General features: G+C 39.8%; 1 protein-coding gene across 1 annotated transcript in view; it reads left to right on the top strand.

Annotated features, from left to right (window-relative positions):
* The window catches only part of grm5a (glutamate receptor, metabotropic 5a), a 101,859-nt gene that overhangs the window by 25,736 nt on the left and 55,877 nt on the right, over nt 1-20,246 (top strand). The gene's annotated exons all lie outside the window — the stretch shown is intronic.

Below are 20,246 nucleotides of genomic sequence, written 5' to 3'. Positions count from 1 at the left end.
TGTGGTCACTGAACATCTTTGTGGTCACCGAACATCTCATCATCATCCCTCATTACCATCTTCACAGCAGCTTTCAACATACATCAAGCCATGGTAACGCAAACTATTTCCTAATGAACATTATTGTTTTTACATGTCTGCACCATGAAACGTGGATGTATGTGATGATATTTTGATGTCCTGCCACTGTGAGCATAGGTTGCATGACATTATGTTGTCATGGTTACGTTGCTTTCTTTCTGTGTCTAGACACACTGTTGGAATCATAACTCAAGATTGGTACCTGTGAGACACTTGATATTAACAGCAAAGGCAATATTTAGGAAGTAGATGAGCTAAGAGGTGATAAGAAAGTTATGTGCAAAAAGGTGGTATAATACTGAAGAGAAAGTGATAGAAAGCTCAGCAGTACTGAATGGTGAAAGCTTCAGATTAATATATTTAGACCTTAATTATTTGAGCTATTTCTATATTTTGGCTGTGTTTAGTAGGGAAAAGTTCATATTTACGTGGTACGTCATGTTGAGTCAATGGTGAAACAGGAGTGTTGCTACATTGATTGGATAATAATAATAAATTTAGTTATACCCTTTGAAATGATAAAGTCAAAGTACTTTGCAAAAAACAAAACAAAACAAAACACCCAATAACAGAAAAGTCATAGGTCTAGACTTGAAAATGTCAGTTGAACTCGACTGCCTAAAGTCTGCCCGTACACAGTTCCACAAATAAAATGATCTAAAAGATAAACCTATGTAGGTGATAAGAAGAGCGTGGTCTCTCAGAGAACCCATACCACCCAGAGGGAATCCCCTGACAGCCCTGCAGTACACCACACCCACTCCCAACTAACACCAGACTGACCACCCTTGTTCCCCTTGAGAAATCACGGTAGCATCAGAAGAACTACCAAAAACTATTAAATGACATTCTGTCGAAAACCCAAACCCATACTGTGAGATAATACCCACTGGTGGTCACGGCTAACCAAAAAGTTAGCATCGATAACCATTAATCCGATAACTGAAAAGTTATCTTTTATGACGCTAAACCGATAAACTGCTAAAAAAAATGTATCTTTATTACAGATAACCGATAACTCTTTGTATTGATTTGGACGCGGCCACATCAGATTACACTGTCGGCTTCTGATAAACCAGTTTCACTTTCACTTTTCGCTGCTGGATAAATTCAAGGATCACAAACACATAAGAAAGCATGAAAATGAATGAATAAAAAAATAAAATCCCAAGCACTGTCATCATCTTTCAAAAGCAGTAAAACACAGTATTAGAAGTCACGATTTATCTCGGTATTATATACATGAACTAAAAAGCTGCTGCTTTTTTCACATGTTTTGAACCCTGCGGCTTAAACAACCAAAATACGTCCATTAATGCATTGATTGGCAGAGTAAAAGACACGTTAGTAAATATAAATTCTTACCTGTTTGTTTCAGTGGGATTCATCTGAAGAAATAAAGCGTCCTTTTTTTAAATCCAAAACTTTGTCTAAATGGTGAAGAAAAGTCCCTCTGTACACACAGCTGCACCGTGAGTGCTCCTGTCCCCCCACTGAGTCTTGGCAATTAAATGATTCTGTCAGCCACAAAGAAATAAAATAATATTAAAATTAGTCTGTTTTGTTTGTGTCGAGCGGACGGTAATAATGTAAAGTCCAAAGTGAACCTGAACTACACTACCCACAATGCTCCCTGTGTCGACCGTCCAATCACATCTTGCACTTAATGATGACGTCATCAGCAAGTGACAGGCAGCCAGTCTGCCACAAACACATGACAGACGGACTAAAATGTTTGATTTTAGGGTTTACAAACATTTTTGCCCGTTAAACTTTGCTCATTTTACCAGCAAAAAAAAAAAATAAATAAAAATTGTTATTGGACTGAAAGTAAATTTATCAGAAGGGAAATGGTTCGATGATGGTTTTAAAACTTATCTGAAAAGCTAATCTGTTAGCAAAAACATTAGTTTCGATAATTATCTGTTATTGGATTAGCTGAACTGTGCCCACCACTGCTAATACCTGACAGATAACATTGCATGACTGTAAAAAACAAACAAACAAACCCCCCCCCCCCCACACACACACAAATAAAGTGAATTGAAGACAACCATTAAATGAAATAAGAGTAAACACTCATAGAAGGATTAAAAAAACCTTCACCTTTCTGCAGGCTTCACCTCAGGGAGGTTTGGAGGCCACTGACAGGTTAGAGCTAATCCTAATAATTAACATACTAGAAATCCTTTCACTTGTATCTGCTCTCTGTATATCATATTACTGAACACCTGTTGCACTCTGGTTTAAAGGGAAGGACAGGAGCTACTGTGATTGGTTGATATAAAGCAGTGAATGAACTCAGTAAACCCAGCCCCTTTGTGTGTGCCCAGTCCCCATCTCTGTGCCTGTATTTCCTGCTACTGAAATAGCAATGTGCACTTGGAGAAGCCCCGAATGGATTTGAGCCCTTTGGACAATATGTTTTTGAGTCCATCATCACGATCATACAGAGTGACTCTTAACTGGACTTAGCCGGTTTTGAAAATGATGGATGGATGCCTGCCTTAATAGAGGTGGGCAATGTCCACTTAATTGGTATATTACCATGTCTGTCATGGTGTGTCATGAAAGGAACACTTTTTCTTAAGTTGGATGAAAGTTTTTGAAAATTGGATGCTGTGTTGCATGTCCACCACTGATGTGGCCTGCTCTAAGCTAAGCAGCTGGCTGAGAGAGATGGTGCCAACCTGCTGCTCTGCTGCTAGTGCCCTCGCCTCATTCCATCACACGTCTGACTCTCGAACAGGCTTCTCATCTCAACCAACATATAACTAAAGACATGCCTCATCCTAAACCTTTTCTCTGGGTAATGCTCCTTTAAGGAAATATTCATCAGGGGTTATTTCTTACACTTTGCCATAGATTTAGTTTGGTTGAAATAGAGGCGACATTATGACGTAATACTCAGATTAGGCCTACAATTCATTGCGCCCTCTGCTGATGTAACTGGTACAGCATGTCCACCTCATTTTAACCTGCAACTGAATTTGAATTATATCAGTTCCAGACTTTAAAAATTGACTATCACATCACAGAATTAAATATCGCGATATTGTGATTAGCCATATTTTTTTCCCACCTGTAGTTGTGAAAGTGTCAAACTTCTTGAGGGATTCAGTTTATCTACATCTCTGGAGCTTGGCCTATTAAGTCTGGAGGTACCTGCTAAGAGGTTTTTGAGTCATGGGTTCAGACTCACTGTCAGCTCATATTTTACTGAATTCTGAGAAAACTGAAAACTGCTGTTTGTTGCTACGGTGCAGTGGGACAAGACGTCATTAAAGACATGAGAAAAAGCAGAGTGGCTTCAGCCTGAGGTCTGATCTCTCTGAGAATAATGTGTTTTATTTTAAGATTTTGCTCTCTGGCTTCTTCTCTTCCTTGGCGTGCTATAAATGCCTCCCCTCATTAGGAGCCACATATGTAGGCTGTCGCTCAAATCTGACAGCAGGAAACATAAAATAACCTTGAACTACATTTGTGAATTCATGCCCTATAGTAGATTTTACAATGTAGAACTGCTGAGATGTTTGGTTTTCCATCTTATGGAGATGATAATGTGGTGCGTTTCTGATCTTATTTGGACTTTGTCCTGTTTCTTATGTTGTTATACCGTGTGACTTATAGTCTGTTTTCCTCATCAAAGCATGTGTTGCAAGCAACAATGCATTTTTATGTCCCAAAACAAGAGCAAGATTGTATTTTTTGTTGCCAGCATCAAATCTCTGTCAGCATAGCTCATTTGAACAGAACTCAAAGAGGCGATAACTTCTTGCATCCTCTTTTTTTGTCTCTACATAGTTCCTCATTTTTATTTCATAATCTCATATGTGTCCAGTCTATTCTTGCAATAGTAATTATAATAGAAGATATTGCAAACCTCCAGTATTGCTCTAAATGCACCATGAACCAGTCAATGGTCTGACGTTCAGTTGAGTGAATGAAAATGGGAACTTCACTTAAGCGCTTGTTAAATGTAAAAATTTTTTCCTCATATGATTCTCACTTTTGGCAGACACACAACTGCCTTGTCTCTGTTGCAGAACAAGCCGGAATTATAACGAAAATGAAGACTGTTATTGCATGAATTTTCCGAGGTTCACTGACAAATGTATTTCCAGCTCCGGCTCCTTTGTTATGTAACATTGTTTGAATACATTTTCTCTGAAATATTAAAATTCATTCAGTAAAAATAATAGAAAACTGATGTTGTAGCATCCGTAGATCAATAAAAGAGAATAAATACATCCGATTGCTCAGCAAACAGAAACATTTCTGACTTCAAATACTCAAAAATTCCATTAATTACCATAAATATATAGTTTTGAGATTATTATGAAGATAGAAAAACAAACTGAATTTTGAGCACATATTTCACAACATCTGATTGTAGACAAGTTTACAGCTTTGTAAATTTCTCCCCGTCTGGGAGAACCCTGGTGTTGCCGACTGAATGGTCAAAAAATACCTAAAAAAAAAAAAAAAAATCGGTCCGTCCTGCCTTCACTGCATATGTATCATTTCAGAGTGTCAGCAGCGTCATGTCAGATATTCAGCAGCAATTCACCGATTATCGCCTTGTTTCTGCTTAAAACTGCACTCCAGTCATCATCTATTTCAGCGACAGATATCTGAAGCTTTTGTACAACAATCATTTCCACATAAATTCAGCATTATTTCATAATAAAAGACAGGGGAAGCAATCAGAGCGTGACAGCAGCACGTCTGACTCTGACGTGCTGCTGTGCCTACGTCATTTTTGAGCGTCAGCAGCGATTCACAGATTATCGCATCGTTTCTGCTTAAAACTGACTTTAGAATGATTTAAGAGGTTTTACTTTGTCATCTGATGGTTAATAATCACATTATTCCCTTTGATTGCTTTGCGTGTAGAGAGTCAGACTCAGAGAGTCAGTCAGAGAGTCATTTTGGCTCAGCTCTGTTTTTGTCAAAACAGTACGAGTGAATGAAACACCGTCCCTGCTGTGCTAATCTCACGCTCCATGGTCCCCTCACTCGTGAACAAGACCCCGAGGTACTTGAACTCCTTCACTTGGGGCAAGACCTCATCCCTACCCGGAGTAGGCAATCCAATGGGTTTCCTGCTGAGAACAATGGCCTCAGATTTAGAGGTGCTGATCCTCATCCCAGCCGCTTCACACTTGACCGCAAACCGATTGCTGGAAGTCACAGGCCAATGAAGCCAACAGGACCACATCATCTGCAAAAAGCAGTGATGAGGCCCTGAGCCCACCAAACCGGAAACCCTCCTTCCCCCAACTACATCTCAATATCCTGTCCATAAATATCACAAACAGGCCTGGCGGAGGACAACCCCCACCGGAAACAAGTCCGATTTACTGCCGAGCACCCGAACACAGCTCTTGCTTTTTGAGTACAGAGATTGGATGGCCCTGAGAAGGGACCCCCTCACTCCATACTCCCACAGTATCTCCCGGGGTACCTGACCATACACTTTCTCCAAGTCCACAAAACACATGTTGACTGGATGGGCATACTCCCAGGCCCCCTCCACGATTTGTGTGAGAGTGAAGAGCTGGTCATTGTTCCACGACCAAGACCCGAGGTTCGACTATCGGCTGAACCCTCCTTTCCAGCACCCTGGAGTAGACTTTACCAGGGAGGCTGAGTAGTGTATATTTTTAAATTATAGCTTAATCAAACATGCCTCAATCACTCTCATATTTGAAAGTGAGGTGCAGACTGGCACTCACTATTGACTGATAAAGTTTGATTCCAGATCTGATCCAGATTACAAATTTTGTCCTTTTAAATTTAACACTGAAAAACCCCATTTAATGAATATTTTACATTATATCTTAATCAAACATGCCTCAATCAACTCACATATTGAAAGTGAGGTGCCGAGTGGCACTCACTATTGATTGATAAAGTTGATCCAGATTACAGATTTTGTGTCCATTTAAATTTAACACTGGAGAAACCCCATTAATGTATATTTTACATTATATCTTAATCAACATGCCTCAGTCACTCTCATATTTGAAAGTGAGGTGCAGACTGCACTCACTGTTGATTGATAAGTTTGATCCAGATCTGATCCAAATTACAGATTTTGTGTCCATATAAATTTAACACTGAAACCCCATTTAATGTATAGTTTACATTATATCTTAATCAAACATGCCTCAATCACTCACATATTTGAAAGTAAGGTACAGACTGGCACTCACTATCACCTGACAAAGGTTGGTCCAGATCTGATCCAGACTGTGGATTTTGTGAACATTTGAATTTAATATTGAAAAGCCCATTTGGTGTCCATATTGCATTATATCTCAATCAAAAGTGCCTCAGTGGGTTTGCTTAGTCACTCTTATTTTTCTGTTATGGATTTACCCAGCACCACCAAAATTGGATGGAGGTTCCAATTTTATATCTGTTTATCTTCAGTTATCAGTCGGAAACCAAGTGCCAAAAAAGCAACGACAAATTGTGTTGTGTGTTGGGGGGGTTTGGCTGGACATTTTGGTGTTGTTTTCTTTTCTTTGCTCTCCAGGTGGAGAGCAAAGACTATATCATGTAAAAGCTAGCGAGAAATAAACACTTCTAATATTGAAAATGCTGTTTTGTAACCTGATAACACCTCTGCAATCCATTTAGTAGTCTTTTTCAGACGTTAGCATGAATGCTAACTTCTGCTAACTCAAAGCTAACTTCCTATGGAGTTAAATTGGTCTTATTAATACATGCAAATGCACAGAGGGTGATCTACAGGCATTCCTCGATTTGCACAACATGAACAAATGATGATTTGATTTGAACATGTACAAATTGTAGAACCTCTTCACACATTAGCACAATTCAGGCCAAATGGAACACGAAGAAGGAATCGTATGCCACTCGTGAAAAATCAGAGCCGCATCGAACGCTTCGTACAGCGTCACCATAACCATTCGGTTGTGGAGAAACATTAGAAACTGCGTTGTTTTCCTTTTTTACAGTGACAACAGATTCATGACCAGTAACATGACAGTGTTATATTTAAACAGTACATTCATTGTTCCTATAATGTTCTGAACCTGTGCTCTCGGATTATTTTGTGCTTCAATATTTTCGTTGATTTATGTACATATGTCCATCATCTAATTGCTGTGCTGCTGTGGAAGTGCTACGTGGTGTCACACTTTCCATGTGCTTGCACTGTGTTCATGCTCGTGCACACAAGCGTGCACCGCCAGATCGTCCATGCCTGTCCAACCACGTGTCCCTCCTGACAGCAGGTGGAATTTTTCACTGTTCGCCAAATGTTTTTTTTTTTCGCTTTTTCGTCCAGTTCCTGCTTTTTTGCTCACCTTCGTATTATGTGTGTAATTACTTAAACATCTGCGAATTATAAAGAACACAATGCTCATATGGCCGAGGGTATTTTAGTATTGTATATATATATATATATATATATATATATATATACTATATATATATATATATATATATATATATATATATATATATATATATATATATATATATATATATATATATATACAATATATATTGTGTGTTGGGGGGTTTGGCTGGATGTTTTTGTGTTGTTTTCTTTTCTTTGCTCTCCAGGTGGTATGCAAACTGGTTTTTGTCTGTGGAGAAGGTGCTGGCAGAAGAGTCCTTCACCCTCATCGGTATGATTTGCAGCACCTGTGGATGATGCTCACGTGCAAACTTAAGGACTTTCAGCTGAAGCAGATAATGAGATGGCCTTCTGCATTTAAGCCATGAGTGACTCAAACAGAGTTGCCGGGAACTCAACCTTGTGACGTTCGTTTGTGAGACGCTGAGGACCGCGCCTGGGTTTGACACATCGTGCCTGTGAAGGAGGACGGGTGAGGGACACATGCTGTCAGCACACATCAGAGGTGATTGATTTTCTGAATAAGTGTTAATAGTAATTTGGTATTTTGTTACGCAGTATATTTGAACATTGATGAGAATTGTGCAGCTCGCTTCTCACGGCCAGACTGATGATCCTCCACCTGTTGTGAGAAGCTGCTCATTTACATAAAGCTTAAATTCAGACCTGCATGTGTTGCTGATAGCGTGTGCCTTTGAAGGATATTAGTTGTAGCTGTTGACTTACCTCACCTCTTCTATCCTTCACAGAGTCAGTTTGTCGTGTCCACCTGGGGGGTGTTTGGCGGTGAATGTGAGTCCAGAAGCACCGGGCTTCGATCCCTTTGGGCGCTGGAGAGCGCGCCGTCCTTCACTCCGCCAGACAAACGCACTTTTATGTTGTACACTGAGTATTGCACAAGAGGGGGAAAATAAAATTGTTTTGTTTTTTGGAACCGCTTTCTGGTTATTTAGCGCTGGGTTCAGTCATACGCAGGTCCGCTCCTCAACCCGTGTCGGCACATAACAATATATATATGATTCCTCTTTGTTTATCTTCAGTGTTCCAGTCGTGCTGCGAACTGTAATAAACAGAGTAAACATGTCCCTTTTTACTTACTGTATCAACAAGGGGGGCATCTTGGCAGCCTTCATGAGCCCACTTCCATGTAGATATGAAAGCCTCATTCTAAGATCATGAAAAGACATTGATTTATTGTTGCAGGTAATTTATGTAGTACACTAATAAAAAGATGGTTATGAATGCACACTGTAGCCTCAAATCAAGTTCCTATCATTAATCCACTGCTCGAAAAGACACCTTCATTTGCCACATCTGGATCTTTACTGGACCATAATACACTTATGCTCTGAATTTATTTGGACCATTTTATTATCTCATTTCTTGCTCTCCCATTAATCATATTGGTTGTACAATACGATCTGTTGCTTTCCATGACAAATACACAAGCACAGAGTGAGGAATAAGATTACTAAGTCAGTGATTTTTCATTGCAACCTCCTTGCAAAATCAAACAATGAGATGCTGAAAGGTCTCAAACTTTGCAAGATAAACTGATTGCATGTCACCCAGGTTGCTAACCTCTGATCCCAGTCATCAAGCTTTGATCCCGATTGCAGTTCTTTGAACCTTATCAGTCATCTCTGATCATATTTGTGACGGTTGATCTTCATTGTTCAATTTCATTACTGATTTGTTGAAGTTTTTTCCTGCAATAAAGATCAAATAAATCATAATATTGAAGCTGATTAGCATGAAGTATTACAATTGGGATAAAAAAAAAAATCATGAGCTCGTTCTTGACCCACCCTCAGGATGGAGGGTTTCATTAAAACTCTCATTCTTTCCTAATGCTGAGAACAAATAAACAAACAGATGGTGATCAGATTGACTGAGGTAATTAAAAAAAGCTAAAGAAAATATGACTGAAACTTGGAATCAGACTTGCATCAGCAGGCAGAGCTGCAGAGCGTGTTGGATAAGATCTGGCTGGTAAAACTGAGCAGTGCTGTAAGATGTGTGTGAGCACATGCACGGGCAGACGTGCACATATTCTTTAGGCTTGTAGGTGGAGTAGCACTGTGGTGTGCACAGCATATTGCCCTCCCAGGTCAATGAGTGGGTGTCAGAGCTCTTTTTGAAGAGTGACTCAAGCTCAGGAATCAATGCCCTCTGATGCTTTTCATGCCCAACTCTGCCTTGGTTTTTTTTTTGTTTTGTTTTTTTTTTTTAAATGTACCAGTGCAACATTTGCTTCTCTGTGGATGAGTTATGAAATGATCTACTACACCGGAATCAGGGACAGTATCATTTTATACATATATATAATAAAACACCCACATTGTACTTGTGTAACTGCTCTTGGCCAAGTTTTCAAAAGTTATTATTTTTTCTCATTAGTCTGTAATAATTTTGTAAGTGAGGTGTGTGTGTGTGTCTGTGTGTTTGTGTGTGTGTGTGTGCGTGCACAAGTAGCCAACCTTCCATTTCTGATTGCGTAAGTCATCATCATCAAACTTTATTGCAGACTCCAACGTCCAAATAGACATAACATCACATACAAAACATAAAACAAACATATAGTATAAAAAAGGCATTATATCACCTAATATTTAAAAAAAAACAAGTAAGTGTCCAGAGGGACAGGTAATGGAAACTTTCAGCACATTTCACTGATGAGATGGTGAGACTGAGTACCCAGTGTGTTTGAATAAGTATCATACCTGACAGGTCTGCAGTAGTGTCTGGTTTGTGTTTGTTATGTGTGTGCACATATACAATGAAAAAAGAGAGTAGTTGAACCAACTTAAAAAAGTGTTACAATTGGTAAAACCTGAATGAATTAAGTTGTTTGAACTTAAGTTTATAAGGGCCCTGTCCCACTGGCGTTTAGGAGGATTTGCATATGGATTGCTCAAAAAATTGGCCCATATTCGCCAAACATCCGCAATATCCGTGTAACATGCCTGTATGAGTCGGCCGAACGCGTCCGTGATCATCTGCAGAGGCACGCATGTCCGCAGCCAGGATTTTTGAGCTGTTCAAAAATCTGGATGCGGATGACATCCGCCTTACATACACCATATATACTAAATTCATACACAATACATAGTCACTCTATGCGCTGTATATCTGCCGTTAACCGCTGATATCCGCAACTGACGGGGATTTGCGGCTTGACAGGGGACCAGGACAATGTGTAAAACAGATATATATCGTGCCCATCATGTCCACATCACAAACTAAAATATGTTGTAGCGACTGCATACAGATTGGCCACGAATGAAGCGTTTTTATTACATCTGCTTTGCAGCTGATTTGCGGACAATCTGTGAATGCATAACAAACACGTCACGTAAACCCAAAGTACTATATGTGGTAGAAAGCGACATACCTGCCAGTCAGTGCCGGTCCGGCTGTGTAAATCCACAAAGACGTAATAGTTGCTGCAAACCAGGACTTTTATTTAACACCAACAAAAGGAAGAGTTGCTGTTTTAGCCACAACTCACGCTGAAGTCTGTTTTGTGTGACACTCTCAAAAAAAAAAAAAAAAAAAAAAAAAAAAACACTGTCTCACACCCCGAGCGGCTTCCCCAAACTCATGAACAGTTAACCCTCGCATGACAACATGAACATTAACTCTGTGATCAACTTGTCCAAGGCCAGCAAATGCTCTAGAGGCTGTATTGTTGGTGTGAATAGTGATGCCGACGGCCCAAGTGCGCTTATTTTATGACCGCAATGCAGATGCCGTGCACGCGCAACACGTGCGCAATGCATTCATAATACCCCTGTAATACTGCCATGATAATCTCAATGTGTCGGATCAGTTTCCTCACTACATGCATTATATAACTGTGATTGTTCATCATATATTCGCTACTATATTATTAATATATCCGTAATTCATACTGGGACATTTAACATTTTTGGCCATTTTTGTTGCAGATGACAATGAACGCCCACAATTTGTATACTCAATTCATGCGCAATTGATCTTCTCCCCAGTGGGACAGGGCCCTAAGTTAGATCAACTCTGGATCAACTCTAACTTACAAACTTAAGTTCAAACAACTTAATTCATTCAGGTTTTACCAATTGTAACACTTGTTTAAGTTGGCTCTTTTTTCAGTGTACAAACGTCCGCTGTTATGAGCACATTTGTGACATATGATAAGGATTTCCTTCTCCCGCTGCCATTCATTTTCAATCAGAGTTGGCGTTTTACAGCAACAAGAGATAATTGGTCACTTTGCTGCCAGCTAAAATAGACAATAGTCTATTTTACACAAATGATGAGTGATTCAATGCTGTGAGTGCCAAGCTCAGTGAAGACAACATGGTGTACGCGCTGGTTGGCTGCTCGTACCAAATAATCCAAGATGGCTGAATACACTTCCAGATGGCTGTAATTCTGTATAAATCCAGCGTTTTGGGACTTGTTTCCTCTGTTTTGCAAAAGCTAGCGAGAAATAAACACTTTAAAATCTGACAACCCTGTTTTTGTGAAAAGGTAATAACTCCGAGATGATTTACAAGACATTTTACTGAGATGTTAGGATGATAACTAGTGATACAGGAATGTCACCATGACACACATTATACTAAAACAAATCAATTGAAGTTTGCTTCCCTCAAGCAGTCAAGCATGGAGAAAAAGCTCACCACAACAATGTTGGGTTTCCCCGTCCTTCCTAAACTATTGTTAAACATTATAAGTAATTATGAGCTGGCCACACACTGGGAAGGCCCATCAAGTGACAATCTCCAACTGGTTGCCACCCTCTTTTATAGCTCATCTGACTGTAGAGTTATGCTGAGCAGGTCTGTACTCTGTGGGACAGATTACAGGAGACAAAAGTGAGCCTGGGAAATGGTGGCAAGCAAGAAATTTGTGGAAACTGGCTGCACTGCCCACACCCTTTTTTTTAAGTTAATTAATTAATCAATCAATCAGTTATTTAATTGATTTTTATGAGGCAACACCTAAGGAGTGTCTTGTGTTTTAGTTACAGTGATTATTATCTGTTTTAAGGGTGTTTTTATCCAATCTTCATTTGGTTCATGGTTTTTAAGTCTTCAGATATGTTAAAATGGCCTCAGACCATGTTCTGGGTGATACCGATGATTTTTGTGCCACCAGAAGAGGTGGGCTCAGTCTGGATGAAACTGTGCCATGTTCTGGTTTGACGACAGTATGAAATTATTAACATCACCCGCTCTGGCATGGGTGGGACAATTCTTTTTGGGCCTAGTGTTTGTCTATTTTTTTATATGATTTGGACTAGACTTGGTGGGTTGAATGAGAGCTGACCAAGGAAAAATAATTTCATTTTGCAGAAAGACTGATTAAATAACAAGAACACAGACTATGGTCAAAATCTTTACCCAATACCCAATACGTGGTGCAAATAAAACTAAATATTGTTTTGACCACAAGCCAAGCTCTCCCAGAGCCAAAAACCTGAATCAGTTTGAATTTTAACACTAAGTCTCAGGAGACAAGAAATAGTTAAAAGATTTAATCATAGTGATATTGTACAGACAGGGGCATAGCACCAAATTCTGGGCCATAGGTACTAGCCATATTGAAGCCGCCCCCCCCCCCCCCCCCCCCCCCCACACACACACACACTTATGTTATTTTTTATTAACGCAAACACCAAATTTTTAATGCGTAGTCAAATCATGTATACCTTAGATCACACCATTTTTAAATTTGGGGGAGCAATATTGAGTTGGGGGTCTGGGGGACCAAATTGTACCATTTTGTAGAAAAATGGTGCAATTTGGTGCATTCTAGTCTGTTAAAATGCACGGGAATGCACCAAATTTGGACTTTGATTTTGTTTTTAGTTAAGACATGTCTTATTTCAGCCTAAACACTAGGGCTGCAACTAACGATTATTTTAGTAATCGATTAATTGCTCAATTATTTTTTCGATTAATCAATTAATCGTTTTTTTTTTTTTACTTAGATGTGAGTTTTGCCATTATTTCTTTAAGTGAGTTATTATTAAAAGGCCTTTATCACGCAACATCAACATTTGAGCTTGTAACAAAGTTATGTTATATTGTCGTCAAAAACATACTTGGAGTAGTGTTTTGTTTTATTTTGCACATATACATCACAGACACACCACAAAGAGATTTCCATCAGGTTTCACCCGATTATGAGCATTTTTAGATGCCTACAGCAACTATCTCAACTACTGACATCATATTACAGCAACAAAAGTATTTTAAAGACTTGACTAAAGTGTAATATGTCATTAAACGTAAATAAAACAGGGATGAAGTGGAGGTTTGTCACTAGGTGTTCACAGGAAACAGTTATTTCTATATTTATTTATTTATGTTCATTGTTAGTTGGTTTTATCTTTTCTGTTGTTTTGTTTTATCAGGCTCTTTTTGTCCATTTCTCTAAAATTGTATTGTAGCATTATTAATTATTATTACTATTATTGTTGTTGCTGCTATTATTAATAACATATAAATAAAATAAATTCAAAATATTACAATTTGTAATACATTTGACTTTTTTACGACAACAAACGCTGAGCCATTAATTATTATACAGAAAACAAATGCACACAAACATGCTGAGATGCCAACAGCTTAATGCTAACTTTAACATTGAAAATGCCAAAAGACATGCTAAGGCGTTAGCATCAGTCCCGTTTTTAAGTTATAAAATACATCTGTCAACTGTTTCAGAAGACCATAACAGGTTGACTTAACCCAAAAAACATAAATATTACTCACAGACATATGCTCTTTAGGGTTTTAACAGGGAAAAATTAAAATAAAGCAAAATAAAACAGAAGCAGTGCTTCAATTCCAAGATTCGCCAGTAGTTGGCAAAAGGTCCCAAACATTCCCAGTGAGTGCCAAATATCAATCAATCAATCAACTTTTTTCTTATATAGCGCCAAATCACAACAAACAGTTGCCCCAAGGCGCTCCATATTGCAAGGCAAGGCCATACAATAACCATGAAAAACCCCAACGGTCAAAACGACCCCCTATGAGCAAGCACTTGGCCACAGTGGGAAGGAAAAACTCCCTTTTAACAGGAAGAAACCTCCAGCAGAACCAGGCTCAGGGAGGGGCAGTCTTCTGCTGAGACTGGTTGGGGCTGAGGGAAAGAACCAGGAAAAAGACATGCCGAGAAGGGGGGCAGAGATCGATCACTAATGATTAAATGCAGAGTGATGCATACGGAGCAAAAAAAGAAAGAAACAGTGCATCATGGGAACCCCCCCACAGTCTACGTCTAAAGCAACATAACCAAGGGATGGTCCAGGGTCACCCGATCCAGCCCTAACTATAAGCCTTAGCGAAAAGGAAAGTTTTAAGCCTAATCTTAAAAGTAGAGAGGGTATCTGCGTCCCTGATCTGAATTGGGAGCTGGTTCCACAGGAGAGGAGCCTGAAAGCTAAAGGCTCTGCCTCCCATTCTACTCTTACAAACCCTAGGAACTACAAGTAAGCCCGCAGTCTGAGAGCGAAGCGCTCTAATGGGGTAATATGGTACTACGAGGTCCCTAAGATAGGATGGGACCTGATTATTCAAAACCTTATAAGTAAGAAGAAGAATTTTAAATTCTATTCTAGAATTAACAGGAAGCCAATGAAGAGAGGCCAACACGGGTGAGATATGCTCTCTCCTGCTAGTCCCCGTCAGTACTCTAGCTGCAGCATTCTGAACCAACTGAAGGCTTTTTAGGGAACTTTTAGGACAACCTGATAATAATGAATTACAATAGTCCAGCCTAGAGGAAATAAATGCATGAATTAGTTTTTCAGCATCACTCTGAGACAAGACCTTTCTGATTTTAGAGATATTGCGTAAATGCAAAAAGGCAGTCCTACATATTTGTTTAATATGCGCTTTGAATGACATATCCTGATCAAAAATAACTCCAAGATTTCTCACAGTATTACCAGAGATCAGGGAAATGCCACCCAGAGTAACGATCTGGTTAGACACCATGCTTCTAAGATTTGTGGGGCCAAGTACAATAACTTCAGTTTTATCTGAGTTTAAAAGCAGGAAATTAGAGGTCATCCATGTCTTTATGTCTGTAAGACAATCCTGCAGTTTAGCTAATTGGTGTGTATCCTCTGGCTTCATGGATAGATAAAGCTGGGTATCATCTGCGTAACAATGAAAATTTAAGCAATACCGTCTAATAATACTGCCCAAGGGAAGCATGTATAAAGTGAATAAAATTGGTCCTAGCACAGAACCTTGTGGAACTCCATAATTAACTTTAGTCTGTGAAGAAGATTCCCCATTTACATGAACAAACTGTAATCTATTAGACAAATATGATTCAAACCACCGCAGCGCAGTGCCTTTAATACCTATGACATGCTCTAATCTCTGTAATAAAATTTCATGGTCAACAGTATCAAAAGCAGCACTGAGGTCCAACAGAACAAGCACAGAGATAAGTCCACTGTCCGAAGCCATAAGAAGATCATTTGTAACCTTCACTAATGCTATTTCTGTACTATGATGAATTCTAAAACCTGACTGAAACTCTTCAAATAGACCATTCCTCTGCAGGTGATCAGTTAGCTGTTTTACAACTACCCTCTCAAGAATCTTTGAGAGAAAAGGAAGGTTGGAGATTGGCCTATAATTAGCTAAGATAGCTGGGTCAAGTGATGGCTTTTTAAGTAATGGTTTAATTACTGCCACCTTAAAAGCCTGTGGTACATAACCAACTAACAAAGATAGATTGATCATATTTAAGATTGAAGCATTAAATAATGGTAGGACTTCCTTGAGCAGCCTGGCAGGAATGGGGTCTAATAAGCATGTTGATGGTTTGGATGAAGTAACTAATGAAAATAACTCAGACAGAACAATCGGAGAGAAAGAGTCTAACCAAATACCGGCATCACTGAAAGCAGCCAAAGATAACGATACATCTTTGGGATGGTTATGAGTAATTTTTTCTCTAATAGTCAAAATTTTGTTAGCAAAGAAAGTCATGAAGTCATTACTAGTTAAAGTTAATGGAATACTCAGCTCAATAGAGCTCTGACTCTTTGTCAGCCTGGCTACAGTGCTGAAAAGAAACCTGGGGTTGTTCTTATTTTCTTCAATTAGTGATGAGTAGAAAGATGTCCTTGCTTCACGGAGGGCTTTCTTATAGAGCAACAAACTCTTTTTCCAGGCTAAGTGAAGATCTTCTAAATTAGTGAGACGCCATTTCCTCTCCAACTTACGGGTTATCTGCTTTAAGCTACGAGTTTGTGAGTTATACCACGGAGTCAGACACTTCTGATTTAAAGCTCTCTTTTTCAGAGGAGCTACAGCATCCAAAGTTGTCTTCAATGAGGATGTAAAACTATTGACAAGATACTCTAGCTCCCTTACAGAGTTTAGGTAGCTACTCTGCTCTGTGTTGGTATATGACATTAGAGAACATAAAGAAGGAATCATATCCTTAAACCTAGTTACAGCGCTTTCTGAAAGACTTCTAGTGTAATGAAACTTATTCCCCACTGCAGGGTAGTCCATCAGGGTAAATGTAAATGTTATTAAAAAAATGATCAGACAGAAGGGAGTTTTCAGGGAATACTGTTAAGTCCTCTATTTCCATACCATAAGTCAGAACAAGATCCAAAATATGATTAAAGTGGTGGGTGGACTCATTTACTTTTTGAGCAAAGCCAATAGAGTCTAATAATAGATTAAATGCAGTGTTGAGGCTGTCATTCTCAGCATCTGTGTGGATGTTAAAATCGCCCACTACAATTATCTTATCTGAGCTAAGCACTAAGTCAGACAAAAGGTCTGAAAATTCACAGAGAAACTCACAGTAACGACCAGGTGGACGATAGATAATAACAAATAAAACTGGTTTTTGGGACTTCCAATTTGGATGGACAAGACTAAGAGACAAGCTTTCAAATGAATTAAAGCTCTGTCTAGGTTTTTGATTAATTAATAAGCTGGAATGGAAGATTGCTGCTAATCCTCCGCCCCGGCCCGTGCTACGAGCATTCTGACAGTTAGTGTGACTCGGGGGTGTTGACTCATTTAAACTAACATATTCATCCTGCTGTAACCAAGTTTCTGTTAGGCAGAATAAATCAATACGTTGATCAATTATTATATCATTTACCAACAGGGACTTAGAAGAAAGAGACCTAATGTTTAATAGACCACATTTAACTGTTTTAGTCTGTGGTGCAATTGAAGGTGCTATATTATTTTTTCTTTTTGAATTTTTATGCTTAAATAGATTTTTGCTAGTTATTGGTGGTCTGGGAGCAGGCACCGTCTCTACGGGGATGGGGTAATAAGGGGATGGCAGGGGGAGAGAAGCTGCAGAGAGGTGTATAAGACCACAGCTCTGCCTCCTGGTCCCAACGCTAGACAGTCACAGTTTGGAGGATCCCAAAAAATTGGCTAGATTTCTAGAAATGAGAGCTGCTCCCTCTAAAGTGGGATGGATGCCGTCTCTCCTAACAAGACCAGGTTTTCCCCATAAGCTTTGCCAATTATCAATGAAGCCCACCTCATTTTTTGGACACCACTCAGACAGCCAGCAATTCAAGGAGAACATGCGGCTAAACATGTCACTCCCGGTCTGATTGGGGAGGGGCCCAGAGAAAACAACAGAGTCCGACATTGTTTTTGCAAAGTTACACACCGATTTAATGTTAATTTTAGTGACCTCCGATTGGCGTAACCGAGTGTCATTACTGCCGACGTGAATTACAATCTTACCAAATTTACGTTTAGCCTTAGCCAGCAATTTCAAATGTCCTTCGATGTCGCCTGCTCTGGCCCCCGGAAGACAATTGACAATGGTTGCTGGTGTCGCTAACTTCACATTTCTCAAAACAGAGTCGCCAATAACCAGAGTTTGATCCTCGGCGGGTGTGTCGTCGAGTGGGGAAAAACGGTTAGAGATGTGAACGGGTTGACGGTGTACACGGGGCTTCTGTTTAGGGCTATGCTTCCTCCTCACAGTCACCCAGTCAGCCTGCTTTCCCGACTGCATGGGATCTGCCAGGGGGGAACTAACGGCGGCTAAGCTACCTTGGTCCGCACCGACTACAGGGGCCTGGCTAACTGTAGAATTTTCCACGGTGCGGAGCCGAGCCTCCACTTCGTCCAGCCTGGCCTCCAAAGCTACGAATAAGCTGCACTTATTACAAGTACCGTTACTGCTAAAGGAGGCCGAGGAATAACTAAACATTTCACACCCAGAGCAGAAAAGTGCGGGAGAGACAGGAGAAGCCGCCATGCTAAATCGGCTAAGAGCTAGTAGCTACGCTAAGCTAGCGGATTCCCAAAAACACACAAAGTGAATAATGTGCAAATAATCCAGAGGTGATTCAGCAGAAGGAGTGCCCCAATCAAGGCACCAAACAGGCCATGAAGCAGCACAGGCAACGCACGACAACGGTGCTAAAATAAAATAAAAATAAAAAAAAAATAAAAACGAAAGCGTTAGCAAGCTAGTTAGCCTGCCAACGCTAATGAAAGTTAGCTGATAAAAGTGCTCCGTCGCGATGTTTCGACCGTTAGAGGTCTTCCTTAGGCGTTGGAACACAGTAAAAAAGTAAAAAAAAAGTAAAAAGGTAAAAAAGTAAAAAAGTCTTGAAAAAGACTGTTAGTTCAAGTCCAAAGCAGCAGGTAGCAGTCTCTGTGTAAACAGTCCCAAATAGTTGCTAATCATCGCAAAAACTGTCACTAACATTTGTTGATAGTCGCTAATGTTCGCCAACGTTCACTTGTGCCAAATTCCAGCTGACACATAGCAGCAGATTGAAGCAGCAGATCGAAACAGTGCTTCGATCTGCTGCTTCACTGGTTCAAGATTCAAAGCAGAGCCGCGCTGCAGAAACAGTTGATTACATGGAAGAAATGAAACATTTGCAGTAAAACAAAGTTATTTAGCAATTGATGGCTAAATTAGTTGACAGCTATTATTTTAATAATCGATTTTAATCGGTTAACTCGATTAGTTGTTTCAGCTCCACTAAACACCTCTCCTCTTTCTGTCAGATCCCGTTTGGTGTGTGTGTGTGTGTGTGTGTGTGTGTGTGTGTGTGTGTGTGTGTGTGTGTGTGTGTGTGTGTGTGTGTGTGTGTGTATGTGGCAGCGTGCTGCCTGTGCATCTGGGCTAAATCATTGTACAACTGTGCAGGGGCAGAAAGGGCCCTCAGAGAGCTTTCAGTATTATTGTTAGAGCAGAATTATGTTTCACAACATTTATACATTCATTCTAATTATATTCTTTTACAACATGAATTGTATGGACATTAACAACATGCAACACAAAAATGTATTTAATGCCAATTTTTGTGCTCACCCCCCATGCTCTGGGCCCTGTGACTCACAGGGAGGAGAAAGAGACAAACAGATTGAAGTTATACGGTCACATGGTGATAGTTGAACGGAGGAAAAAAGTCACAAAGTCACAAATCGTTGAGAAAAGGTGGACAAATGGTCCTACACTTTCCCCATCACTGAAACATGAACAAAATAAACCAAAACTAATGAAAGAAAAATGAAGCAAACATTGACCTTGATGCTTTAAACAAAATCAAAATGAAACATTCACGATGACATGACCGATAGCGCCACAGCTGGTATGAGACTGAGTGCAGCCAGCCCTGTCCTCATCCCTGCAGTACTTGCATGTGCGGGGTCTGGTTGTCTTGACAACAATGTGTGTACATGCAGGCCATGTACACACATGGAACCTGGAACATGTGTAGTTAAAGTAGTTG

The sequence above is a fragment of the Thalassophryne amazonica genome, chromosome 9 (genome assembly GCF_902500255.1).
Source record: "Thalassophryne amazonica chromosome 9, fThaAma1.1, whole genome shotgun sequence".
Lineage (NCBI taxonomy): Eukaryota > Metazoa > Chordata > Actinopteri > Batrachoidiformes > Batrachoididae > Thalassophryne > Thalassophryne amazonica.
Note: the sequence above shows the minus strand (reverse complement) of the source record. Positions and strands in the feature narration are given on the sequence as shown.